The sequence below is a fragment of the Lemur catta genome, chromosome 24, assembly GCF_020740605.2.
Source record: "Lemur catta isolate mLemCat1 chromosome 24, mLemCat1.pri, whole genome shotgun sequence".
NCBI classification, from domain to species: Eukaryota; Metazoa; Chordata; class Mammalia; order Primates; family Lemuridae; genus Lemur; species Lemur catta.
The window spans coordinates 11,698,300-11,712,844 of NC_059151.1; the positions used below are offsets into that span (position 1 = coordinate 11,698,300).

Consider the following 14,545-nt stretch of genomic DNA (forward strand, 5'->3'; position numbering starts at 1 on the left):
TTATGTGTATATACACCCATCCGTTCCCCCCTACATCTGCCCAACACCCAATTAGTGCTATTCCCCAATGTGTTCTTAGTTGATGATCAGTGAAACCAATTTGATGGTGAATACATGTGGTGCTTAATTTTCCATTCTTGGGATACTTCACTTAGTAGAATGGGTTCCAACTCTTTCCAGGAGAACATAAGAGATTCTATATCACCATTATTTCTTATAGCTGAGTAATACTCCATGGTATACATATACCACATTTTATTAATTCACTCATGTATTGATGGGCACTTGGGTTGTTTCCACATCTTTGCGATTGTCAATTGTGCTGCTATAAACATTCAGGTGCATATATCTTTTTTATAGAATGACTTTTGTTCCTTTGGGTAGCTGCCACAGGAATATAAGATATCATATATGAATTCTATAAAAACCTTTATGCACACAAACTGGAAAATGTGGAGGAAATGGAAAAATTTTTAGAAAAACACAGCCTCCCTAGGCTAAACCAGGAAGAATTAGAATTCCTGAACAGACCAATATTAAGAACTGAAATTGAAACAGCAATAAAAAACCTTCCCATAAAGAAAAATCCTGGACCAGATGGCTTCACACCTGAATTTTACCACACCTACAAAGAAGAACTGCTGCCCATCTTACAAAACTTATTCTATAACATCAAGAAGGATGGAATTCTCCCCAACACATTTTATGAAGCCACCATAACTTTGATTTCAAAACCAGGAAAGGATGCAACAAAGAAACCTACAGACCAGTATCCCTTATGAATATAGATGCAAAAAATCTCAATAAAATCCTAGGAAATCAAATCCACGTGTTTTGAAGAAAATAATCCATCATGACCAAATGGGCTTCATCCCAGAGATGCAGGGATGGTTCAACATATGCAAATCTATAAATGTAATTCACTAAATAAATAGAAGCAAAAACAAAGACCATATGATCCTGCCAATAGATGCAGAAAAAGCATCTGACAAAATTCACCACCCTTATATGATAAGAACGCTTAACAAAATAGGCATAGATGGGGCCTATCTAAATATCATATAAGCCATATATGACAAACCCACAGCCAACATCATACTGAATGGGGAAAAATTGAAAGCATTCCCACTCAGAACTAGAACCAGACAAGGCTGTCTATTGTCCCCATTACTTTTAAACATAGTACTGGAAGTCCTTGTGAGAGCAATCAGGCAAGACAGCAGAATCAAAGGTGTCCAAATAGGGAAAGAAGAGATCAAACTCTCACTCTTTGCTGATGCTATGATATTATATCTAGAAAACCCCAAGCATTCAACCAAGAGACTCCTGCAATTGATAAATGAATCCAGTAAAGTCTCAGGATACAAAATCAATACACACAAATCAGAGGCATTCGTATATGCCAATAACAGTCAAACAGAGAACCAAACTAAGGACTCATACCCTTCACAATAGCAACAAAGAAAATAAAGTACCTAGGAATATATTTAACTAAGGAGGTAAAATACCTCTACAGGGAGAACTATGAAACACTGAAGAAGGAAATTGCACAGCATGTAAATAGGTGGAAAACGATACCATGCTTGTGAATTGGGAGAATCAACATTGTTAAAATGTCTATACTACCCAAAGTGATCTACAGATTCAATGCAATCCTTATGACATTACCAACATCATTTTTCACAGATATAGAAAAAATAATTTTACGCTTTGTATGGAACAAGAGAAGACCCCATTTAGCAAAAGCAATTCTAGGCAATAAGAACAAAATTGGAGGTATTAATTTACCAGACTTCAAACTATACTACAAGGCTGTGGTTATTAAAACTACATGATATTGGCACAAGTATAGGGACACAGACTAGTGGAACACAACTGAGAATTCAGATATAAAATCATCCTCATATAACCATCTAATCTTTGACAAAGCAGACAAAAACATACTCTGGGGAAAAGAATCCTTATTCAATAAATGGTGCTGGGAAAACTGGATAGCCACATGTAGAAGACTGAAACAGGACCCACACCTTTTGCCTGTCACAAAAATCAAATGACGATGGAAAACAGACTTAAACCATAGGTGTGAAACTATTAGAATTCTAGAAGAAAATGTGAGAAAGACTCTTCTAGACATTGGCCTAGCAAAGAATTTATGAGGAAGACCCCAAAGGCAATCACAGCAACAACAAAAATAAATAAATGAGACCTGATTTAATTAAAAAGCTTCTGCACAGCCAAAGAAACAGTCTTGAGAGCAAACAGGCAACCTATAGAATGGGAAAAATTTTTCGGATGCTACACATCTGATAAAGGACTGATAACTACAATGTATTTAGAACTCAGGAAAATCGGCAAGAAAAAATCAAAGAACCCTATCAAAAAGTGGGGAAAGGACATCAATAGAAATTTTTGAAAAGAAAACAGAAGAATGGCCAGCAAACATATGAAAAAAATGCTCAGCATCTCTAATCATCAGGGAAATGCAAATCAAAACCACAATGAGATATCACTTAACTCCAGTGAGAATGGCCTTTATCAAAAAGTCCCATAACAATAAATGTTGACGTGGATGTGGAGAGAGAAGAACACTCATACACCGGTGGTGAGGCTGCAAACTAGTGCAACCTCTGTGGAAAGCAATATGGAGATACCTTAAACAGATTCAAATAGACCTACCATTAGATCCAGCAATCCCATTATTGGGCATCTATTTTTTGACTAAATTGAAGGGGTGACATCTACTTTGAGAGTAAAAGAAGCTTCAGAGGTAAGATATTTTATTAAGATTTGTCAAGAAAGATGAGTTGGAATTGAGAGGTACAGATGGAATCAATAGCATATGTTTTCTCCTCTCCTACACCTGCAGACCCAGCACTTGAGGGAATTGCAGCCACTACCACCTTGTTTTTGGGGCCCAGATACATTTGGGACCCTCCTACCCACTTATAAGCTCCCATCACTTCATGGACACATGGCTCCATGAACCACAAAATGCACTGGGACAAACTCCGTGGAGTCAGGAGATCCTTGTAATTACCGTCTAGGAAGTACTGTGCTCTTACTCCTTGCCCTGCCTTCCAGAAATTTAGATAGGCAAGTGGGAAGTGCAGGGGATACATGAGTGGTCATCAGCAGTCTAGTTTCAGACGGCCATGGCGGCCTGGAACATCTGGAATGTCCAAAGGTAAACCTGTCAATCTCTAAGTGCCACAGGGCATCACTTCCCTCTGCTTCTCTCTCTCTCTCTCCCCCCTCTCTCTCCCTCTCCCTCCCCCCCTCTCTCTCCCTCTCTAAAGCAGCCAAATTCTACATTACTTTTCCATTTAAGTGTGATTTTCTAAATTGAGATCAACTGGAGAGAGGCTATGCTTGGTTCAGCTTAGGTCAGGGATTGCCCATGTGGTAGGCAGAATAATGGCCCCCAAAGACATCCACTCCTAATCCCTGGAACATATGAATATGTTGCTTTACTTGGCGAAGGAGATACTGCACATGTGATTAAGCTAAAGATTTTGAGATCAGGAGGTTATCTTGTATCATCTAGGTGGACCCAGTCTAATCTTGGGTCTTAAAATTGGAGAACATTTCCAGGCTGTCGTCTGAGAGGGAGACTTGACTACCCAGAGGCCTGAGATGATCATGTCTGCAACAGGGAGGTGTTAATTTTCTATTGCTGATATAACGCGTTACCACAGATTAACAGGAAGAACAGGGCTGGCATCTCCACTGTGACTATACAGAGCCTCTGAGGGAAAGACCAGCATCTCTGCAAGGGATCAGACTATCTCCTTTTTCTCCAGAGCCCTCATAATTCACATGGGCCTAAGAAAGCTTATCGTAACTGTCAGAATTATCCTCAGTCTAAATCCTTCATTTTTGGGTAAGTGACTTGGCAAAATGGTGAGATTAACATTATTCTAAAGATTGCAGGAAAGAAAAATTATGACCCCACAGATGTGCATAAATAATTGGAAAACTTTAAAGCATGTTGAGGAATGAAGTGCAAAATGAAGCTTAGGAGAGGGAATTTAGTAGCATTTAATCAGACTTTAGAATAGAATAGATAAATATTCTATAGGGCCAAGTGCAGTGGCTCATGCCTGTAAACCTAGCACTTTGGGAGGCTAAGGTGAGAGAATCCCTTGAGGTCAGAAGTTCAAGACCAGCTTGAACAACATAGTGAGATCTTGTCTTTGCAAAAAATAAAAAGAAAAAAAGAAAAACGAGCTGGCTGTGATAGCGTGCACCTGTAGTTCCAGCTACCGGGGAGGCTGAGGCAGAAGGTCACTTGAGCCCAGGATTTGGGGTTGCTTTCAGCTACAATCATGCCACTGCATTCAGGTCCATGCAGCAAAGCAAGAATCTGTCTCCAAAAAGAAAAATAAATATTCTATAGAAAATTAGAATAAATAGAGTAAGTATTTTATTTAGAATGGAATAGATTTTAAGTTGCTAGAATAATTTTTGAAAATACACGCATTCAAAACCATCCAATAGTATTCAATTAGCATTTCATTTTGATTTTGATTCTGAAGCCAAAACTATTGAGGGAGGTGAAGTGCTGGCCAACTTTGTGACCATGGAGGCTGGATTGGTGCCGTGGGGAGCATGTGTGAGAGAACAGTGTGTCTGTTGACATTTGTCTTTTGAAAGGACTTGGAAAATAATCTAAGAAGCCAAAGTCCAAAGTAACAAACATGTTTATCCAAGATTTTTCTGTGAGAGCCAAACTACAAGCCATCTTAAACTCCAAATCTGTTTTGGTGATTTATTTTGAATTATGCTGATGATATGCTTTGCAGATTCTTAAAAATATAATTACTGAGATGATATGGAAATACCAAATGTTTACTGAAACAATGCAAAGTAAAACAAATGCCATGACTGTGACAAAATAACAGTACCTGAAAATGAAAAAGAGTTCTTTAATGGTGAGGAATTTTTTCCTTTTCAAAACTTAAGCATATTGTTTTACGTGAAAACTACAATTGTTAGTGTCAATATCTAAGACTTACAGAGTGCTTACTTTGCTAGGTGCTGTGCATACATTGTCTCATTTAATTCAATTTGTAGAATTAACTCTGAGGTGGGTACCCTGCCATGCACATTTATAGATGAAGGCACTGAAGCTTAGAGAGTTTACACAGATTTCCCCAGGTAACACCACTAGTGCTAGAGCCAGGATGCCAGGAAGCTTAACTCCAAAGTTCAATAACCTACCCGATGATGATGATGATGATGATGAGAGTTAATATCCTTGTCACCCTCAGTATACCAGGACTGTCTGGAAAGTATCCTGGCGAGTGACCATTTTTGTTATATGAAGAATGGCTGGATACTTTCCGGATAGCCAGGTACCATTCTAAGGGCTTACTTTTGTGAACCCACTTAAACCGCACAATAACTCTGTGAGGTAGGTTCTACCATTATTTCCATTTTATAGACAAATGTTTTTCTTCTCTCTTTGTCAGCATTGAAGCCACTTGTTGAGTTTTGTAGCACAACTTTCCAGTACATATGTGAACTCTGCTTCAATGTCAGTTGCTTGAGACACAAGGTCTTTTGAAGCCAGGGTTGGGACAGTCACTGGAAATTCTGTTCCCAGCCAAGTGTCTCTCTGGAGGCTTTGACTTGGTCCAGTGTGGGCAGGGGGTGCTTTGCCTCTGGCCACACCTGCCATCCTAGCGCGTCCTCACCTCATCCTGGGGATCTCTTCGTTCTCTCCAGGATGAGGCATCCGCTGCCCAGATGCCATGTCTTTCCTTGAATTAATTTACCAGTTTGAGGGGCGCTTCATTAGGCATCTTCTGGAGGAAAGGTGCACTGGGGGATATCTTTATTGAGATCTTTTATGTTTGTTTCTTTTGCATTTCCACTCCTGCTATGATACTTCTTAGTTCCCAAGGGATTGTTTTTATGGAACCATGGCCATATTTTACACATACAATATCATCTTGTCTCCTTAGAGATATTAAAATGACCTTTAGAGAAGATTTTTTATTTTTCCATTTTATGGATTATTTCTTCTAATTTTGTTTCTCTTTGCTTTGTTCTCTTTCATGTTAGAAATCTGGAGTCACCTCAGATGTCTGATTATTCTTGGTTGTGTGTTCTGTTGAAGAATGGAGCACTAACAAGTTTTGGGAAGCTCTGGACACGTGGGTGGCATCTGTATCCCTTGAAATTGGCTATGGAATTATCTGGTGGGCTTTACTCCCATGCAGTCTGCAATGTCAGCCTGCCTAGGTCTTTGCTCTTGGGCTAGTCAGAGTTTTCATAGAAACTTTTTCCAAGTTTCTGTGTAGAAGACAGATGGCTGGCTGCCAGCATTCTGGGGTCCAAGAGGACAACTGAAAAACCAAATATAAGCCACTTGGAAGAAAAAGGCACAATCCAGGACTGCCCAGGCAACTCCAAGAGTTTGCTCACATTACTCTTGTAAGACTGTAGCCAAATATCTATTAGATATTTTAATAATCTCACACTTCTTAGCTCTAAATGTTTTCTATTAAGGCCTGTGAGAATTTTTTCTTTTTAATTTCCAGCTTTGTCTATCTGCCTTAGATAACGTAGGATCCTAAATGATCCGGTGAGTAATATCAAATATGGACAAAGAGTTTCTGAAAGTCCTCCTAAGGTGATAGGGATGGCAGAGAACAGTTTGCAATATTTTGACAATTAGTTGACTAGAAGCTCTTTTTAAAAATGTATTATTTTGACAATTTGAAATTTTTACCCAGGCTCAGAACTTGATTTTAAATACTTCCATGAAATTTTCAAAGTCATACTTCCACTTTATGTGAGTTTATATATACATCGTGGGTAGTCAAAGAATCAAAGCAATATATTCTCACATTCCATGCACATTTTTTCCCTGTCCTTGTCATGCCTGTGTGTGTCAATCTGATAATCCTGTTTTCAACACCTGTGAAGTCATCAGAGACCATTTCTGCTCCTTTTCTGTAGATGTAGTTGATTACAAACCTAGCCAATAATTTCTGTGCTAGAATATCTATTTATACACAAATACAATCTGGGAGGTTGAGTCAGGTGGATCTCTTGAGGTCAGGAGTTTGAGAGATGTCTGAGCAACAAAGCAAGACCCCCAATCTCTAGAAAAAAGAAAAATCAGCTGTGTGTGGTGACATATACTTGTAGTTCTAGCTACTCAGGAGGCTGAGGCAGGAGGATTGCTTGAGCCCAGGAGTTAAAGTTTGCAGTGAGCTGTCATTGCACATCTGCACTCCAGCCGGGCCAATAGAGAGACAACCTGTCTGTAACAATACTTACATACAGAAATACAAATCACTGAAACTATTTAAACCATTTTCTCCTTAGTAAAAATTGCTTTACATAATGTTCTTGATAGTCTTGAAGACAGGCAGGACAAATTTCTGTCAATTATGTTCTTTAATAATTTTTAAGAACTAGATATTGAGGATTGTCTGATGAATTCTATTGTCATATTGTGTGATATGGGCTGAAGGTTTGTGTACTACCAAAATTCGTATGTTGTAGGATACTCCCCAATGTGATGATATTTGGAGGTGACTTCTTTGGGATTTGATTCTATTTTTGTGAATAGAGTTTGTGCCTTTGTAAGAAGAGACACATGGTGATTGATCTCTCAGTCATGTGAGAATACAGAGAGAAGGCATCTGTCCATAGGGTAAGAAGGTGGTCTTCAGCCGAAACCAGATCTGCTGGCACCTTCATCTTGGACTTCCTAGCCTCCATAAGTGTACAAAATAAGTGTTTGTTGTTTAAGCCACCCAGTCTGTAGCAGCCCCAACTGACAAAGACATTATGATAGAATTCTAAGGTGACTTCCAAATTCCAACTCCCATGTATACATATCTTGTGTAGTTTTTTACACTTAATTGAGGACAGGTCTTTTAAGGATGTTATGATAGTCACTCCCTTGATTAAGGTATGTTACATGGCAAATGTTAATGGTATAGTCACATCCATGATCATGTTACATTATATAAGGCTCTGTTATAACTGGAGGGTTCTAGAACTCTGGAGCGGTTCTGGAAGTCAGGATATTGGAAGCATGAGAGGGTGTTCAGATGAACCATGCTGAGATTGTTGCCTGCTCGACAGTCCACAAGAGAATGGAAACCTCACTCCCACAACACAACTGAATTATTTGAAAGAGGGCTCCAGCTCCAGAAAGGAATGCAGGCCAGCTAACACCTTGAGACCCCAATGAGAGAAACCAGTTCAGCTGTGCCCAGACTTTCTACTTGGAGAGACCATGAGATAATAAATGAGTGTTCATCCAAGCCAATAATTTTCTGGTAATTTTTTACTCAGAAATAATACTAACAACATGAGAAGAAATGTTTCATATAATTAACCACCTACAAGTGCGTTTATCTTTTCAAGTGCATTTTCACACATTTAGTACAAACTTTATGTGTAATCAAGGGAGATGTTTAGAAAGGGATCGCTTTTAAGAAAAGCTTCAGAGAAGACAGAGTATTTCTGGAAACTTTTCAATGATGTGAAAAAGACTGCTGATTAAGGGTGGGAAAGTCACCTGGGATAAGATTTTGTCTTATAGGAAGGCATATAAGAAACTGACAGTACAATACTACTTGCTACAAATTTTTAAACATCGAAAATTCATTCTAAAATAGAAAAGACTATAAGAATAGAAACAAAGCCTAACATAATTTAGAAATCCTATATAATGGCTGGATACTAAAATTCTTTATTTCCACTTCTGACACTCACATAAAAGAATTTTGTGTAGAGGACTTAACCAATCCTTTTTGCAGTTATGACAATGTAACAAAGAGATTGTAAGGGCTCTATTATCAATTGGGGTGAGAGATCTTTTCCACCCAAAAGTGACTAAGGATTGGCCCTACAACAATGGTCCCATCCATTCTTAGCTCCAGACTTTGTAAAAACAACTCCATTTGAAAATCCTAGAGGCATTTCAAAGTCATCAACTCCCTTGCCAAACTTAACCATTGCTATGACTTGAATGTTTGCCCTCTCTAAACCTCCTATTGAAATCCAGTGGCCATTTTAACAGTGTTAAGAGGTGAATCCCTTAAGTGGTAATTGAGCCATGAGGGCTCTGTCTTCATGGGTGGGATTAATGACATTATAAAAGGGTAAGTTCTGTCCCCTCTTGCACTCTCTTTCCCTCTCCCCTTCTACCATGTGGTGATGCTCAATAAGTCCCTGGACAGTTGTCAGAACTTTGATCTTGGACTTTGCAGCCTCCAGAATTGTACGCCAATCAATTTCCCTTTTTAATAAATGGCACAGTCTCAGGTATCCTGTACTAGCAGCAGAAAATGGACTAAGACTACAATCTTCACCACAAATGCCTGAGACGGTTTTTAGATCCTTTTCTGGTGAAGGGTTCTACGGTTTACACCAAACTGTCAGGCTGATACTTTGGAATTAGCCTCTGCCCTCTACATCATGCCCCATACTCCCTTGATCTTGCTGCCAAGTCATCTGTCCTTCCTGAGAGTGTCTCATTCATTTGTTGTTCTCCTTTCCCTTTGCTACTGCTCTGAAACAGGCCCTATTCTGTCTTGCCTGTACATAGCTGAAACCTCCTCATTCTCTCTGTTCCTCTCCTCACCTCTAATGCACCCTCCCCAGGGCCACAAGAATGAATTTCTAATGTGCCAATCTGAACATATCACCAATCTGCTCAGAAAAATTTTAATAGAACTCCCACTTTCCAGACCCAGAGGATAAAATCTCAACTTGTGAGGAATCCGGGAACCATTGTTCCCTAGCCATAGATACTTCCTGTTGTGAAATTTACGTGCCAACAATACTAACAGCTTGTAATTCATTATACAGACTTTCCTTTTCTGTCCTGAACCCTTGGTCTGCAGTGACCTCCCCCATTTTCTTTTTGTCAAACTTCTTCTGATCCATTAAATTTAGGTATAAATATTTGCATAAAGTAACAATCAATGTAATCCCAGCATGGACCTTTCAGCTTAAACATTTCTACTTTCTCCCTGACGTATTAGTTTTGGATGTAACTTTTATCTTCTCTCCCTCTTTGCTCTTGTCTTTGTCCTCAGAACTATTGGAAAGAGGGAGAACAGATAGTTCAGACAGCCTCAAATCTCTTTCATGCTCAGAAGTCAACCAGCATACTCATTTTTTTTTCTTACTGATTTGTTTGAGTTCTTTGTCGGTTCTGGATATTAGCTCTTTGTCAGATGTATTGTTGATGAGTATTTTCTCCTATTCTGTAGCTTTTCTATTACTCTTCATTATTCCCTTCACTGTGTGTAATCTCTTTAATTTAATCAAGTCTCATTTTGTTGTTGTTGTTGTTGTTGTTATATTTGCTTTTGGTGTCTTAGTCATAAATTCTTTGCCTAGGTCAATGTCTAGAAGAGATTTTCCTATATTTTATCCTAGAATTTTTATGGTTTTGTGCCTTACAATTAGGTCTTTTATCCATCTTGAATGAATTTTTGATATGGTGAGAGATAGGGGTCCTGTTTCATTCTTCTGAATGTGGTTATTCAGTTTTCCCAGCACCGTTTTTTGAATAGGGCTTCCCTTCCCCAGCGGGTAATGTTTGCTTTGTCAAAATCAGTCGGTTGTATACAGATAGATGGTTTTATATGGGTTCTGTCTTCTGTTCCATTGGTGTATGCCTCTGCCCTTATACCAGTACCATGCTCTTTTGGTTACCATAGCCTTGCAGTACAATTTGAAGTCTGGTAATGTGGTGCCTCCAGATTTGTTCTTTTTGCTTAGGATTGCTTTGGCTATTTGGGCTCTTTTTTGGTTCCAAATGAAGTGTCGAATTATTTTTTCTAGATCTGTGAAATATGATGTTGGTATTTTGATGAGTACTACATTGAATCTATAAATCACTTTGAACAGTATGGAGAATTTAACAATGTTGATTCCACCAATGCATGAGCATGAGATGTATCTTAATTAGTTTGTGTCATCTGTAATCTCTTTCCTCAGTGTTCCTTACTTGTTCTTGTAGAGATCTTTCATCCTTGGTTATGTATATTCTTAGGTATTTTATTGTCTTTGTAGCTGTTGTGAATTGTATTGAGTCTTTGATTTGACTCCCAGCTTGACTCTAATTGGTGTACAGAAATGCTACTGATTTGTGTACATGGATTTGGCAACCTGAGACTTCGCCAGATTTATTTATCAATTCCAGGAGTCTTATGGTGGACTCTTTGGGATTTTCTAGATACAAGATCATATCATCAGCAAAAAGTGATAGCTTCACCTCCTGTTTCCCAATTTGGATACCCTTTATTTCTTTTTCTTGTCTGTTAGCTCTGGGTGGGACTTCCACCACTATGTTAAATAGAAGTGGTGACAGTGGGCACACCTGTGTTGTTCCAGTTCTAAGGGAGAATGATTTCAACTATTCCCCTTTTAGTATGATATTGGCTTTTGGTTTGTCATAGATGGCTTTTATAATTTTCAGACATGTTTCTTCTATGTCTACTTGGTTGAGGATTTTTATCATGACAGGGTGCTGAATTTTGTCAAATGCTTCTTCTGCATCTATTCAGATGATCATATGAAATTTGTTTTTGCTTCTGTTTATGTGGTGAATCACCTTTCTTGATTTGCACATTTTGAACCACCCTTGCATTCCTGAGATGAAGCCCCTTGGTCATGGTGGATTATCTTTTGATGTGCTGTTGAATTCAGTTTGCCAGTATTTTATTCTGGATATTTCTATCTATATTCATAAGGAATATTTGTCTATGGGTTTCTTTTTTTGTTGTCTCCTTTCCTGGATTTGGTATCAAGGTAATATTGGCTTTGTAGAATGAGTTAGAGAGGATTCCCTCCTTCTCAATGTTATAGAATAATTTCTGAAGAATGGGTATCAGCTCTTGTTAGTAGGCCTTGAATGTCCTGTGTCTTTAAATGTTGCAGAAGGAGGAGAAGTTATTGAATGTATAATAAATGATGATTGAGTGCTCTAAATAATTTCTGCTATTCATTATAGTTTGAAGATTTGGGAAAGATAAAACCTAAAGCCTTAGAGTTTCCTTCCATCAGTGAAGGAATTTGCTTCACTTCAGCTTTTCATTTCTTTCCAACTTCCTGAGGCTTAAATTCAGGTTCAACAGAAATAGTCTTAGTTATTTCTCAACTTATTCCTCCCACCCACCCTGCAACATGCTGTCACTCAAGTGATATTTATTATTTAAATTTGCAGGGAACTACAAGTGTTATTTTGTTTCAAGACTGTAGGTATTTCTGTTGAAGGCAGTTAGATATCTCCCCAAACACTGGAAATTATTGGTTTATGAATGAATGGCAGTCCTTAAATTTGTTTAGATAAGAACGATCTATTGATTTCTCTCACCTGCTTTCATTGATAACAGAGCAATTGAGTTATTTATTGACATGTCAAATCCTTCAAAGGGCAAGAATGGACGTGGAAAGCAGATCTTTCTCTCTAGTTAACTCTGTGTTAGTTTTGTCTGTGAGAATTTAAGCAAGCTCTGGATTCTCTTGGTGGCTGTGACGGTGCTTTGCAGATGGTCTTCTCAACCCTGAGAACCAAGCAAATGGCATGAGAAACCAAGTTCACATATCCAAGCATGCATCTCATCAACATAGTGTTTGGTACCTACCTTACTTTTATTGATATCCTTGCCCCACCAATTTTTCTTTCTCTTCTTATGCTATTCCATGGTCAGATACACTCATAATCATCCAATACATACTTGTGCTCACTCTGCTTCCACTTTTGAATAAATGTCTAACAATTCTGTTAAGATGACTTTCTTTCTAATCCTAGAGCTGTTTGTGTGAATTGCAAAATAGCAAAGAGCCAATTCAGAGCTCATCTTTATTACTTCTTTTTATTATGTGCTATTTCTGGTGGTGCTACGTCAGTGTATCAGAGTTATTAATTAAACCATCAACATGAAATTTTTTCGCTTAGAACCTTGCAAATATCTTTATTTTGACTAACCTTTTGGTATTGGCTAAAAGTGTGCGCAAGCTATGTGCTTTCACAGAGTTACATTTTTTGGGGGACAGTTGCAAACATGGAAGTTCTTGATTCTAGAGTCAAAAGTTACTGGAGGCCACACTGACCACATGCACCATTACAGTCCTGTTGGGATACAAGCCAAGCTATGGTTCCACTTTTCTATTTTGATTTCAACCTGCCTCCTTCCCTGCCAAGGTCAATATAACTAAGAACCAGTGATGGGTGCAGAAGTTTCCCCCCAACACACACCTGCCCACTCTGCAAAAACACTGAAAGTGTCCACCTGACACCCCCTCTCCACCTACTCCCCTAACCTGGGAGGAAGGAGGGTAGAAGCTGGATCCAGGGCTCCTGGCCACTGGCGGGAATTTATGACCTCTGTGGTTAGGTGGACATTTAGAACTACTTCCTCCTTGTGTGGGTCTCACCTTGTCAGCACCAAAGTAAAAATCACAGTGCACATTGCAACAGGTAGTGTCTTATGATTTTATGTTAGGGACATTCTGAAAGGTGCCTTGACACTGAGTGTCTCCTTCAGCCTGTTTGACAAAACAATGAAATGTTCCCCACATTTTGGTGGCACGTTGCAGTTGGCAAAGCTCTTTCACTAGGATCATCCTATTCAACTTGATAAAGCTATAATGGGTGGGAGTAGCTTAATTGTTTTCGAAAGAAAGGATGAACTAGCTCAGAGAGGTTCAGGAATTAGTGAGAGTCACACAGTATATGGTACTCTCTGTCTATGGTCCTTTCTGTGATATGAAACAGACCGTAGACATAGCAGCAAGTAGCACTTTTGGAGATAGCTGTAATTCCTTGACTGGGAATTAACTTTTCATTACACATTGGAGATAAAGCTCAAAATGCAAATCTTCCTCTGCGGGTGTGAAAGCATTAACTAATGGGTACCATAGGCCTTTGCATATCCAAAATATTAAACTTACTTGAGGATCATAGATTTGATTTAAGACAGTACTTAATAGAAAACTTCTAGAGTGAAGTTAATTTTTGTAAAAATGTACCCACTGTATAGGTGTATATATCTAATTAGAAAATATGCTGCTTATGGTCCTGGTGCCATTTCTTGGTTGCCCATTTTATATGCTGTGCTTATAGCTCCTGCCATCCTACCCTATTCTCCAAGCTACCATATGATTTTTAAATACTTTATGACTGATTTTTAGTGAATTGTAATCCTTAACCAAGACCATTTAGCCAATGAACCATTTCATGAGTAAAAATTACAGAGTTTTTCAACCTGGTTAAAGGAATAGTTCAATTTTCTCAACTAGCATCTGAACCTCACATTTATCACATGAAGCATGAAACCTGTTTTTATTTATAAGAGAAATTATCTATTCAGTGTAAACTAATAGCTTGAAAAGAATAGAGACACTCTTCTTCACTGTATGATAATGTGTGATATTTTCTTTGAGTTAATAAGAAATTCCTTGGATTTAGAAGTTCTGGATCTTCTCTGTTTATACACCTGAGTCTATCCTTTGCCATCTGTAGTTTTTACCCTGGAGTCTTGACAGATTGTATAAAAAA

At 38.5% G+C, this 14,545-nt stretch overlaps 1 long non-coding RNA gene across 2 annotated transcripts in view; it reads left to right on the forward strand.

The window, feature by feature from the left end:
* LOC123627352 overlaps positions 1-14,545 on the forward strand; it is a 57,887-nt gene that overhangs the window by 27,458 nt on the left and 15,884 nt on the right. The gene's annotated exons all lie outside the window — the stretch shown is intronic.